Raw genomic sequence first — 14,579 nt, 5'->3', positions numbered from 1 at the left:
ATACTCTACTGCAATTATTAAAATAAGAAACACAATATAATTATTTTTACTACCGTATTTTATTATTTCTAATGTAATATTTTACAGAACCGTACACGAAGGAAAGATACTATTTCATGCTGAAAATCCTGCATGATCGCCAACGGGTGTACGCGACATACGCCAGATGCTCGCTAATTAAGTATTAAAATTTAATGGATGTGTGTTCGACTGCTCTAGTAGCTGACGATTCTTTCATTTAATTAACAATCCCCCTTTGCTATGTATAATTTAAAAATAATTTTTTCGTTGCAGAATGAACTTGTAATATTACATAAAGTTTTTAAACTGATTCAAGAACTTTTGAAACGATTGTGAAGATCAATAACTGATTAGGAATAATGCTTCAGATTCTAATTCGAAAAGAGCAATACTTTTTAACATTAAATCAAAGTACTTAAATTTGAGCAATAAATAGAAATCTGAATATTTAAATAATATTAGAATATAGAAATTCGGTTTATAGAAATATTTGAAATAGTTTAGAAATCCATTTTGTAAGGAAAGAAATAAAGAAAATTAATGAAAACTCTAAAGTATAATATAGTTACTCACAATAACAACTATTATCAAATTATATTGTATTGTAAACATATAAACAAAATTGAAATTTTAAAGAATTATATTAAGAATTATTTTATTTTAAATGTAACATGTGCTCAAATTTCATACTTCGAAGTTAAAATATAAAATCCCGCCATTAACAGTGCAATGAAAGGCTCCTGGCGATAAATTACGTTTGATATTCAGTTCTTCCATGTAATTCCGGCATAATAATAGACATTGTAATTTTATGCCTTGTAACTGCATTATACGAGCTTATTTATGCATACAGAGTGGATAAATGCGTCCCAGGTTATTTATAAATTGTGTTTCCACAAATTCAACGCTAGACTTAGTTTTTGAAGTTTTTCAAGTAAAAGACAATTCAACAACGAAGTATTGAATATCCACTACCAACTATCGATTTCCAGAAACAGAATTTACTTCCATTAAGACCCCTATTTAAATATCCAACGTCTGTTTGTCTAAACAATATATTATAATTTTTAAATATATCCATAATATCGGACACCAAAATCTACCACGACGTATTTATTACAAATTCTTCTAGAAACTGCTTTCTGCCATTTCAAACCTTCGGAACAGAAAAATCAATATATCAGTAACAATCTTGATAACTTATACCTGACGGCAGTACTTTTTACTGGAATATTAAAATATAATATAAAATTTTTACATTGACCGTTCATAATTTATTCCAAATTCTTCCGAAGATTTCACTCTTCCATTTCACCCTTTGGAACGAAAAAACCAAAATGTGAGTAACAATCGCGACAGCTTATACCTTACTGGAATACCTTCAATTGGAGTATTAAAATATCATATAATACCTTTACATTGGCTGTAAATAATTTATTACAAATTCTTCCGCGGATTTCTCTCTCCCATTTCAACCCTTTGGAACAGAAAAATCAATGTACAAGTAACCATGGTGTTAGCTTACACCTGACTGCAATACTTTTTACTGGAATATTAACATATAATATAACATTTTTACATTTGCTGTCCATAATTTATTATAAATTCTTCCAGAGGTTTCACTCTCTCGTTTCACCCTTCGGAACAAAAAAATCAACGTGCAAGCAACAATCGTGATAGCCCATAAGGAACATTAAAAAATAATATAATATCTTTACGATTGCTTGTTCCCAATTTCGAAATAAATCGCGTAGAAACAGGGCGATAATGTGAACCGCGCCGTCACTGTCGCGTTCTTACCCCTCACCCCGTGATAGCCAGCTCGCGGCCGGAGCACCGACCATGGAAAGAGACGGACCGACACGACCGACGAGGACGAACAGGGAGTAAGAGAATGGGATAACCTGTGTGCATATACCGGTATACAGAGTGTACCCGAAGGTAACTTCGATTGCAATGGTATCAACGACTTTACCAGCATTAAAACGGGGCGAATTCGACCGATTTAGCCGCGCCTTATTAACGACCTTTTCCTCTAACCAAACGTTGCTCACACTCTGAACCGCCACATAAAATCGCAACTTTTTTGACTGCAATATCCCCCTGTACCGATCGAATTCTTAATTAATACCGTAAACATTTGTACATCGACTATTTTTGGTATGGAACGTGATACGTACACTGACAATATGACGTGCCTCGATTGTTCAGAAACCCCTTGTTTAATTCCGATTTGGGTAATATTATTATTACTATTATTTTCTGTCGAACGATCGCTCGAGACGGTAGAGGGAAAAAAGGATGTCGGTATTTTCTGGCCAAGAGAGATTTACCCGTGTCCCCGACGGGGAACTAGTTTTCGATAAACGAGCACCTCCTCGTTAAGTGGCTCCGCGAAGGGGGCCGAAATCGTAGTCACCCTATAGTCCCCGGTGTGCGAGGGACAGAGAGGATCGATTCAGGGTGCGACCGAGAGGACACGAGAGCCGCGGCCAAGGGAACGTGGGAAAGAGAGAGTGAGAGAGAAAGAGAAAGAGAGATATACACACGGCGCAGTACACCGTGTCGGATGCTGATGCTGCATTAAGCCCCGTTTGCACTTCCGCCCTTCCATCCGCGGGGCTTCGATCCTTCGGTCGCTGTTCCCTATGCCATGTCACGAATTGCTTCGAATTATTTCGATATCGTATTGAGCCAATTCGTAACTTTGTTCGCGTTTTTTCCACTGCACGGATATCGAATAATCTGCTTTCAGTTTGTGAACTGTGTATTACCCCTCGTTTGCATCAGGGGCAAAAGTTATTTCGAATAACGAATACATTAAAATTATTCTGTATGTTTTTACTTGTTATTCGAAATTTTCAAATAAAAAAATTGTTGTTTTTAATGAATTTTATGCAAATTTTATTTAAGTAGCACTCTTTTCCAAAAAAAAAACCATCAAAAATCTCGTGGAAGCGTGGTCGATTAACCGTAGTAGCGTTGGCGAAAAGTCTCTCACCGGTGCTATATTCGAATAACGAATAATTTTGATTTATTCGTTACTCGCGAAGAACAACCAACTAGTTTATTCACTCCAAAGGAGAAGCTAGCACAGTGATGTGTAATAGATTGCAGATCTTTCTTGAATTAATTTATGAGTACATGTTTAAAGGAGAAATTCATATTTTATTTTGTGAATTTTAAAGCGTTATAAATTAAATAAGAACGCTTTCGTACATGTATTATAACTGTCTAAAAAGCACACCGTATATCAAAGACATTAAAATGCTACAAATTAAAAGGTGGATAGTATCGAAGAATATCAAGATTTCAGATATGAGGCACTAATTTTTAATGCTGACACTTTCAGGAGGCCTACAGATCAATACAACTACCATACAAACTGAGAATCAATCATACCCCTAACCCTATAACGCTTGAATTTTGATTTAAGAAAAAAAACTGTTTTCTTTTTTATTTTCCAGACTTATAGACATATAAATTCTAAAACACATCTAGAAATGTCAGATTTACTTTTTTTTTCATATGTTATGAAATTTTTTTCTTATAATCAAATCCTTTAATTAGATTAACTCCTTAAACATTCTACTTTTTGTATTAAATACGTTAAAATCAAACGTTACGAGAACGCGACGCTCGGCATTATAGGACTAATATACATGTAATACGAGAATCCACGCTAAAATATCGTTGACTGTATTTCCAATTCCAGAATTTTCGTGACACAATTTAGTATAAAATAAAAATGAAATATAAACAAAATCAATATGTAGGACGAACAAATTTGTAGTAGAATGAAAGTATCGTTCATATTATGGTCAGACTGTGTACATTCGTGCAAATTCACGTTTCTATCGGCTAATGTTTAACAAAAATCAATTAGCTATTTATTTCCACTACTAGCGATCGAATTAAATGAAAAAACAAAGGTCCATGTAACATATTTATTCTCGAAAACAATATTTTATCGTGTTTCTGTTTCGTTATATCTGCTACAAGAGCATAAAATCCGAAATTTTATGAAAGCCATAGGCAGTGGATGAAAAATCAAAGTGTTTTCCCCGCTTATAAAGATAAATTTTTACGACCATCCTAACTTTTATTTTAGGCGATGATGTAACTAGTTCACTCAGTTTGCCAGATAGATTCTGAGAGCGTATGTTCTTTGGTTTTCTAAAAAATTGCCTGTCAGCTCTATTGGACGATATCCCAGAAGCAATAAGAACAGTTTCGCCGTAGTGGCAATGCACACATTGATTCGGTGATGCTCGTAGCTGTCTGATATATGATTCGAATTTTAACACTAGAACTACAGAACCCGTCAAAATGACGGATTTCAGATTTTTTATTATACAATTACTGAAATTGTGGAGCTACTTTCATCGGAATTTATGTTAATTTCTGATTTCTTATACACGTTATACTATAGTTATATTGCATCATACAGGGCGGGGCAATAACTATGTCCACTTTGAATATTGCCGTTATTTGTAACAATATGTAAGAAAGTTTATTTTACTACTACATTTGACCTTGCATGACCTTCAATGATAGCTCGCTGAAGTCGTCTCAACACCGGCTATCACATCGCGGTAAAAAAAACACAACATTAAATACATTGAAACCCCCATTTTAGTATGCAAATGGAATAACATGATATTAAATATGTAGCATTGTTTCATTTCATAATATTTCGTTTTCATGCCTCAAGCACCAAATCCTTATGTTAATGTATATCATTTTGAAGAATTAAAGTACAGTTTCTTTTTATTTTTAACTATTTTAAATATTCAACATGACTCAGTTGGATAACATACCAATTATATTAAAAAAAATTCTACATCATCATTCATCTTCTTACAGATACTTAATTCAGTTAATGACTGTCTAACCAATGGTCGTCCTGTACTACTCCGAATAATTAGACCTTCCGGAACCTAGTAAGGGGTAACTAAAGGAAACGGCAAAGAAAAAGAAGACTACCAATCTCATTAGAATCTTACTGAACTTTCATCCAGTAAAACTTTGAGAATTACACAAAGATTGTGTATATATTATATATTCGAAGTATCTCAAGAAAATATAAACAATTACTCAATTTAGAGTCTTATGAAATTCCATCTTCAAGTAACCAAAAGAAAAAAAATAATGAAGCAAAAAGGCTGCATTTTAACCCTAGAACGACACTGCAGGGTCGTTGGCAACCCGACCAAATGAAAAAAAGGAGACCCTTTTAGAAAACAGTTGAAAATAATCTTTATATTTTCATTTTCTCTCTTCGAATGAAATATTCGTGCTGTAGTTACGTTTTCTGAACATATCTGATAATATTTCAAATATTTCGATTTTATTTTGGCTCGCCTGCGGTCTTCAGTGTCACATGCGCTCGAAGAATGCAACGATGCCTATCTACAGTTAAGAACCCAACCGTAAAACAAATATTTCTGAACATACTACAGCATCGATTATTATAAGTATGAGAGTAGAATGTGTGGAACGCATGTGATCTTACACATACAACAGCGGACAAAAAAGTTATCATTTTTTTCTACCTTTATCATTTCTTAACATCGACTTAAAACCTTAATATACTGGATTTTATACAGCTTTTAATTCTTCATCAAAATATACATTAAACACATTCTAAAGTTTCAAGTTGACGTTAAAAGATAATAAAAAAAAATCGGAAAAGTGGTAACTTTTTTGACCCCTACTCAATGTAATGTACGATTTCGATTTCGAAAAAAAAACCGAACATTCAGTGTCATTTTATGTCTGTCGGCGTTGTCGTTTGGATTTTATTTCGGTTGTCTGTTCCTTAAGATACGTTCATTTATATTTATCTTAATTTACCAATATTATGTTTCACGTATGGTCGGCAATATTATCTTCACACTCACAATTTTCGGTGCGGTTCACCGAATCCAGAAGTTCGGGAATCCCGTCAGCCCCCGGGGACGACACACGTCGTGGACAGTGTTAACTACAGCCTGTTTTTCTCGGGACAAGAGGCCCCGGTCTTCTTCTTCGTGCACGCTCGCGACTTAAAGCAAACACACGAGGTATACCCAGCAAGGTCACGTGGCGGACTTCGTCCAGGACGAGAGACGACGAGGGAGCACACATAGAAGGGAGAGACGTCACTGACCGTGGACGCATGCGGGACTCTCCGCGACAATTTTGTACGCCGACATTCGCGGTGTACACGTACCGCGCATCGGCAGATAAAGGGGAAGAATGCGGCCTCGGTGAACTTTGATTCGAGGAAGACGAGCGCGCGTTTTGCCGTTTCCTAATCAGCCTTCCTTCTGGAAAGAGGAAGACAGGACGACCGCGGATCAGCCACGGTCAAGTAATCGCGCGGTGCCTATATTCCGCTCTTGAGGAAAACACGAACGATTCAAATGACTTGAACAAATTTTGTTAAAAATGGAACTTTTAAAACGTATAGATTGAATGCCTAATAATATAGTTTCGGATAATATACACTTGGAATGCGCCTACCTAACCCAGACTTAACCTCCGGACCTAATTCAGACCCTATTGTGCTCCGAAGGGAAACATGAATGATGCAAAAGACTAACAATGTTATGTTCGAGATGAAACTTTTAATACATGTAAGGTTAATATCAGTAATTTCTGATAATATGCACTTGGAATGCACTTAACTAACGCAGACTTAACCTCCAGACCTAATTCAGACCCTATTGTGCTCTTGAGGAAAACACGAACGTTCCAAAAGACGTTAACAATTTTGTCTTCAAGATGATATTTTGAATACGCGTAAGCTGAATATCAGTAGTTTCTGGTAACATGCACTTGGAATGCATCTACCAGTTCTGAGAACATTGTTAGTAACGTTTTGGGGCGAGATCCTTAACACCTTCCTAACTGGTAGTCTGTAAATAAGCTTTCAGAGTTTATGTATAAGAAGCCTACTGATTTATTTGAAAATCAAGATTAAAAAAGAAATCATTATACTGTAATGTCTTGATGAGTGCGACATGCTAGGGTCCACTTCGGAGCATTCGTGGCAAGGCGGAAAGGTTTTCAACCCTTCATAAATTTGTTTTTTTGCTCGTGTTGCATTCATCGAGGAATCACTGTATCATGTTATTAGGGCTGTTAGTATGGTTCGCGACTGTAATTTGTTATTGTGATTGAACTGTTCAGTAATAGATCCCTGGCCGTTGATCGTTGCGTCTGAGAAACCTATTAAATAGACGCTGGTAGTCATCAAATTTGTCATCTTTTCGCCTCATTATGATTGTAGGGAAGAGTTCTATGCTATTCTATCGAAGTCATTAAATTTCTTTCTTTTAACCTCACAATGATTGTAGAAAGTAGGAAAGTATCAGAAGGAGCAAATTCTAGGGAACAGATAGGATGAGGTATTACGAAAATGTTTTTTTCTTAATAAGGAATTGTGGAATTGGAAGTGGTACAAATTTTCTTTAAAAAGCTCCAACGTCTTCTGTATTTTTTGGTTGAAAAAAATCAATGTTTCTACCCTCCGACACCATCGCTATTAGGAACAGCCGAATCGCATGAATGGCTTCTGCTAGGTAATCCATGGGAACGTTCGGTTGACGAAACACCGGGCAAGTGGATTTAAATCCTAATACTAGATCGAGTTCCTGGGAACATTTCGAACCAAGCAAATACTAGATCGAGTTCCTGGGAACATTTCTAGCTAAGCATCACTATTTATTTTTTTTTGTATGTGCACTTGACCGCAAGAGTTCAGAAACAGAACAATTGTTATGAATATTGTATTGGTTATCCACGTATATTCTTAAGTGAACTGTAGATGTTTACCTTTTGGTTACCGTGTAACCAAAAAAAATTTCTGTCATTAATAATGGTTGTCGGTAACCAAAATAAAATTCTCGTCATCGATAATGCTTACGTGCAACCACAAACAATTTCCGTCATTGATAATGGTTATTCATAAACAATACAATTTTCGTAGCCAATAATGGTTATTCGCAACCAAAAAAATTTCCGTCTTCGATAATTGTTAGTGGTAACCAATAAAAATTTTGATCATCCATAAAAGTTATTCGTAACCAGAAGAGTTAAAGTCCATGTTTTTTAATCACGTCATTTTTTGTAAAATTTCTTGGAGATTTACTAATATCTGGTTTTCATTTAAATAAAAATTATTTTTTACTCAATGATTTTCTTCCAAAAAATGTTTAAAATAACTGTTATTTTTGGTCTCTGCATTTTACTATGTTTCGTTAGTTAAGAAGTGCTTTCAATGGATTAACATCAGCAGCTAATTCAAAATTAAATGTAGAAAGTCTACGTTTCTTGAATTTCACGTAAACCATTATATGCATAAACCAACAAGGACAAAATGAATCAATTCCGTTGGAATGCTTTCTTTCATAACTTTTGTCGATAAGGGTCTGTATGTTTGATGAGTCAGAGGATTAATATACATGTATTGGAGGTCTACGTTTTTTTTCATAATTGAAATTCTTTACATTTCTAATAGAAGTTATATTAAGATCGAATAGAATCGAAGCACATTTAGCGAAATTTTTGTATGTAAAATATATTTATTGAAAAAAGGCTATACCAAAGACGAAAGACAACTCAGAAATGAGATCGCAGTTTGATAATGGATAGGCTAATGCATTCGGAAAAGTGATTTGAAACAGATTCGAAATTAAATATCTTAAAGAAAATATCGAAGCAAAAAAATGAAAATCGAAAAAAATATTTAATTTTTTCTTATATGTATACATACAGTGACCAACCGAAAATATTGAAATATGTCATTAGGTTTCCATGGCTATACTGTTATAATCCATTTTTATAGTTTATGTACATACTGCTCCATTGTTTGCTGTCCTATTTGTGCTATTTCCAGCAGATCATTTAACATACAGAAATCTCTGTTACCGATTGAGATTTGAAGTTCACTGTATTTCTTAATAGAGAGCACGGTGATTCGTAAACGTTTGTTACATATCATTCAAACAACAAATTCGAACAATGTTCGTATTTTCAAATGATATAGGCACAGTCTGTGATATAGGAACCAAAAAATGTTCAACGGACACTAAGGTGTCCGAATTATCAATCGTTCGAGTGCTGATTCATTGATTGAATGATAAGTAAGGATTAATGCGACTTACGGTTGAATGCATCATAAATTTATCAGACTTATTTTTATACCTCACATTCTTGAACACAGGAAACTTTTCTACCTTTTTTTTTATTCAAATACAATGCAGTAGTTTGATAAAACTCAAAAATCCTAGAAAATTTAAACACTGCCATGGTATTTGCGTCTTTTTCTACCCAAACGAGTTTCTTATATCTTCAACAAAGTATAAAGAAATTCCTACTAATATATGCGTTTCTCGTTTATTGTCATTATGTAAATCAAATGTTTAATATAATTCTATAAGAACACATGAATATGTCGAAATCGTTTCTATCGATGCTGACCTAAGCACCAATGAGTAATTACTTAATGTTTGCTACTAATATTCTTAGTTATTCGTGTTATTACACGATAAGTATTATTACTATTACTATTTTTCAATATCTACGATACAGCTAAATTAATTTTGTAGATATCAAGTTAAGGATTAAACGAAAATTTAATTGAGATCTAATAAACTTTGTTAATTTTATAAATTTAACGTATCCTCGAAAGTAAAAGATAGAACTTTGAATATTAACATTGATCATTATAAACACGTTTGAGATAGCACGAATCAAGGAATGAAAAGTGACAAGTAAGATTATAGATTTTCGTACAAACATAGACATTCGTGGATTAATTCAGAATAACTAAAATCAAATAGAAATTTGTTTACCTCGTTAAAAAATTTATTAGATACCAAATAAGACAAGGAACCTTATTAAACTTTGTCAAAGTTATCACTACATTGAATCGTTTACAATTGTATCTTATGTAAATGCATAAAGTCAGTATACTGATAGAAAATTAATATACAGGGTGAGTTAATAAGAACTACTATCTAAAATACCTCATTACCTATTGCTGTATCAATAAACGTTTTAATTAATTATATATAATTTTAAGAGATGCATAGGATGGATGCAACTTGATTTTTTTATATATTATTTTTTTTGAGATATCAGTCACCTTCAGTTTTTTCAAAGTCAGTGCATTTTTTTTTAATACCATTATGCTATACGTCGTTGAATTCGTCCTTCTATCGAGAATAACGTGGTATTAAAAAAAACGATGCACTGACTTTGAAGAAACTCAAGGTCACCTTGATATTTCAAAAAAATAGAATATGAAAAAATCAAATTGTATCCATCCGATGCGTCCCTTAATTAAATAGCTACATAACTGATTTAAACGTTCTCTGATACAATTAATAAATAACGAGCTATTTTAGATAGTAGTTCTTATTGACTCATCCTTTATGAAGAAAAATGTAATGGCACAAAATAAAAACCAAATAAAATAATTAAATTTTGAATTGTCAAAATTAAACGTTTTCAAACGATTACCGATTACCGATCTTCTTTTGTTTACGAAGTTTAACGCTGTTGGCGCTGCTCGCATTCTAGTTTGCAAGTTTCCTCGACTTTTGTGGAATTATGTATTCTACTTTATATAATTTAATATGAATTCTTCAAAAATGAAATAAACATTTAGGCCGGATTTCATAGTCACTACTTATTCTTAAGCATTTGGTTAAGAATAAGCATCGACTATGAATCCCGCCCTTAGATTCGATCGCCTCATATTTTTTTATTGTTTTCCAAAACCGTGGTTCTATTGTGTCACGACTGTCAGAACAAAGATATAAGAAATAGAAAGCTCGTTACAAGTTAAAGATAATAACGTATACACCACCGTCTGAACTGGAACTGATATTATCGTCAGTAGACCGAAATTCCTAACCCAAACACAAAGCAACAACGTACTCACCGATCTGGCACTCTGCTGATACTTCCTGTTCGCTACAGGTGGTCCGGTACAATCCCCTTCTGGATTCAAGACGCCCACGGGTTTCAAGACGTCACTGGATTTCCTCTGGTCAGAGACATTCCCCGTTCCGCATTTCAAATTCGTTGACGCCAACGTTAACCGTCCAGCCTCCTGCAGACGCGGAGATATTCGTTGCGTCAATCGCTAAATTTGAAATTCCACTGCTCGGACTCACCTCGAAATCGAAACTCTCGAAATCGCGTCGATTCAAGACATCGATCGATAAACGAGCCACACGAAACGTTGAAAATAGAGCGTCCTCTAAAGTAGTCCTAACCTTAACGAAATTGCCCCCCTATACTCATTGTATCGAACGAATCTCAAGCATAAATTAAAAAGGAAGAAAAGAGGCATTTTGAGCTAGAAATACGTTACATTGCTTTCACTGTGAAGTATCTCTACATACACTCGAGAGAATTGTACCGTGACGTATATCTTCTGTGCGTCGCAAGCTTCTTTCTATGTCAAGTGTCGACACCTGGCTACGTCAAAGTACTACTTCTCGCGTTGTATCTTGCGAATTGCACTTTAGGTTAACACACACATGCTCGGCAGAAATGAATTACACGTTGAATTAAACTTTCTTCGTGTTCTGTTCATTGGTCATTCTTCTGTTTCAGTCGAGCGCTGTTTTATCAATGCAAGGAAGTATGTAACTTCGTCCCGAACGCGGTAACATTGACGTCAGACATTTTTCTTCACGATTGACCATCGCGCACGAAACGTTCACGAATTACTTCGGAATTTCACTGTATTATGCGACGTCCATCGCCTACGACGGCCGAACGATAACTGTCAAAGTCCGGAGGTGTTCGGCCTAACACGTTCTCGAACCGCACGTGTTTCTTGTTGTATCGTTCATTTTTCAAGGATCTCTCCGATTCACTATTGTTCCCACAATGTGACCTTGTACGCTACGATAAATTATCGGGCACGATGGTTGTTTTGAGGAAAATGAAAATAATGATAGGGGTACCATTGTACGGCGCGGTCGTAATACTACTTTGTTTTGGTTTTATGAAGGATCACGATAAGGTTACAATTTCAAAACTGTACATTAAAACCAATTCGGGTATAGACACTATGTGATATGTTATTACAAATCTAGTACTATTTTTTCATTCATAATGTTTATATTTCATACCTCAGATTAAGATCTTTACTTCAATGTGTACACTTTCGAAGTTTCACTTTTCGACCATTACGAAGACGTAGACTAACGCAGTTTTATAGTATATACAGTCAATCCTCGATGAGTGTTCGGAGGCTCCTCAGCACTGAACATTAAATATTTCATAAACGAATGGCCATATGCGACTGAAATAAATATCTTCGACTTCAGAATTCCAAGCTCTATCATCGAAGATTTACTATACATACATACAATATTTAAAGAAGTGCTACACGATTATGCGTTTTCTTACAGCTATGTAATTCAATTAATGATCACTAAATTTAGTAAAGAATAGTGGCTTTGGAAGCTCAATAGTTGATGCATCCATTAACACAATGTCGTAAAACAGGGCCAAAATACGCAGTCTGTATGAAACGTTACATTTAGATTAGCCTTATACACAACTACAGTTTTACAGTGGCACCTGACGCTTGCCTCGCAGAATACGCAATAATAATAATAATACATACAGCCAGGCTGAGCCTCCTGTTTGCACTACCTGTTATATTTTATATTGGTATATAATTTATTTTTATTTCCTTGCTTTGTTGTTTTTTAATATTAAAGAAATTGTACTTTTTATTTTTTCTAGTTAAAGTAGATGTCCTTAAAGGAAATTGATGGAAGTGTACATAACATGTATTTAATAAGTGTACTTTCAATTTAATAAAGTCCCTACCAAAACATTGCATTTTTCCTTTTTTTTATATTACCGCCTACATTTGTTTCTGCAGTATGAAAATGACTATTAGATATATTTAGAAGTATCACTACATTATACTGCACAGAAATAACGGTGAAATGTGTCTAATTTCAGTGTGACTATTCTTTATTTATAGATATGTGTGTAATGTGGTCAATGAAGTAAAATCAGTAAACGAGAATGATGGACGATTTCGGTTCGAGTTAGTTCCATGTGTCACAGAGAATTGATTCGTATTAGCGTTCGTTAAAATAAACTCAGCCGTTTGTGAACTTCTAGACGGCTTTAACGATGAACTCGAATATAATAGTTCTGTGCTTGCGGTACTCTCTAAATTTATCTTGGATGATTAATGTCTTCAGCGCAATGTAAACTTTGAAAATCACGCCCTGATCGAGTTACGTGCTTAATCGGGATTATTCATGCGAAAATTGTAATTAACACCGCGAAAGATCGAAACAAAGAGAATGCAGTTACAAAACTAAACGAATTCCTGCAACGTAGTCAGATCTTACTAAATGTGAACGCGAACTACATTTTTCATTCCGTTTGTGTTTACAAAAATCACAGTATATCTTCTGTAGTTGGTATTAAAAATCATGTAGTTTATTAGAAGTTTGTAAAAGCATTACTAAATTATCGCATGACATCTGGAAAGATAAACGAGAATTACAATTCCATCGCAGTAAAATTTTGATCTTATTTTCTATCTTAAAATCACATAATGGAAACCACAAATTGTTATTTAGTTTCTGTTGTATGAATTTAACCATATAAATTACGGTTGAACATAAATTACCCTTACAACTAGACTATGAATATTTATGCACTTATAGCATCTCCTGAACTGCAAAATACTAGTTATGTGTCATCACCAAAATATTAAAACATTTAAAAAAAAAAATTTCATATTTCATTTAATACAAGAATTTTCTTAATTTCATTCTAATTTCGATTCTTAGATACACTACAAATTCATTTGAATCGTTACACAGTCCTTTAACCCTTGTGCACAGTCAGATCAATTTCTCTCAAACTCAGACTTTAATTTTTAATTACACTTTTCACAAAAACAAAACTTCTAAATTAATTTGTCACGAGTACTTTCCATATACAACGATCAAGCTGTGTCACTATATTTCTTTAATTCAATTTTAGCTTAAATCAAGTTTAATTCAAGGAACAGCAATGCAACAACTTACTGAACGGTGCACGATGGTCAATGCAAAATCTTCGTACAAAAACGACAAATCGTTTTGTGTCAACCTAATCAAATTGATTACTCCGATCCGAAATCAGTTTTGCGAAAACGAATAATTGTCGGCGAAAAATGTCCGGCAGAATTTCAAATAAGGGTCGACTCAAAATCGGGTACACGGCTCTATTTCTGTTTCCGTTCGAATTAGAGGCTGGCCTCTGTTTGCATTCTCGGTTGCACCCCCCTGGCTTTCGCGAGCTGCGGTGGTTCGCGTAAATCACCGAATAAGATAACGTATGTAGGTAGCTGTTCTCCAGAACCGGCCCGATGAAACTTACAATTCGCGGAAAGGTATTTGTATCAAAGTTCAAGACTCGAGTTCCTACAACCCGTGACGCGTTACTATATTTACTGTTGTAACTCGCCCGGCTACGTCATGTCGTACCGCCGATAATAGAAAAAATTTCACCGATGTTACGTCACGTAC

This window comes from Dufourea novaeangliae, unplaced genomic scaffold (assembly GCF_001272555.1).
Source record: "Dufourea novaeangliae isolate 0120121106 unplaced genomic scaffold, ASM127255v1 scaffold108, whole genome shotgun sequence".
Classification (NCBI taxonomy): Eukaryota; Metazoa; Arthropoda; class Insecta; order Hymenoptera; family Halictidae; genus Dufourea; species Dufourea novaeangliae.
Note: the sequence above shows the minus strand (reverse complement) of the source record.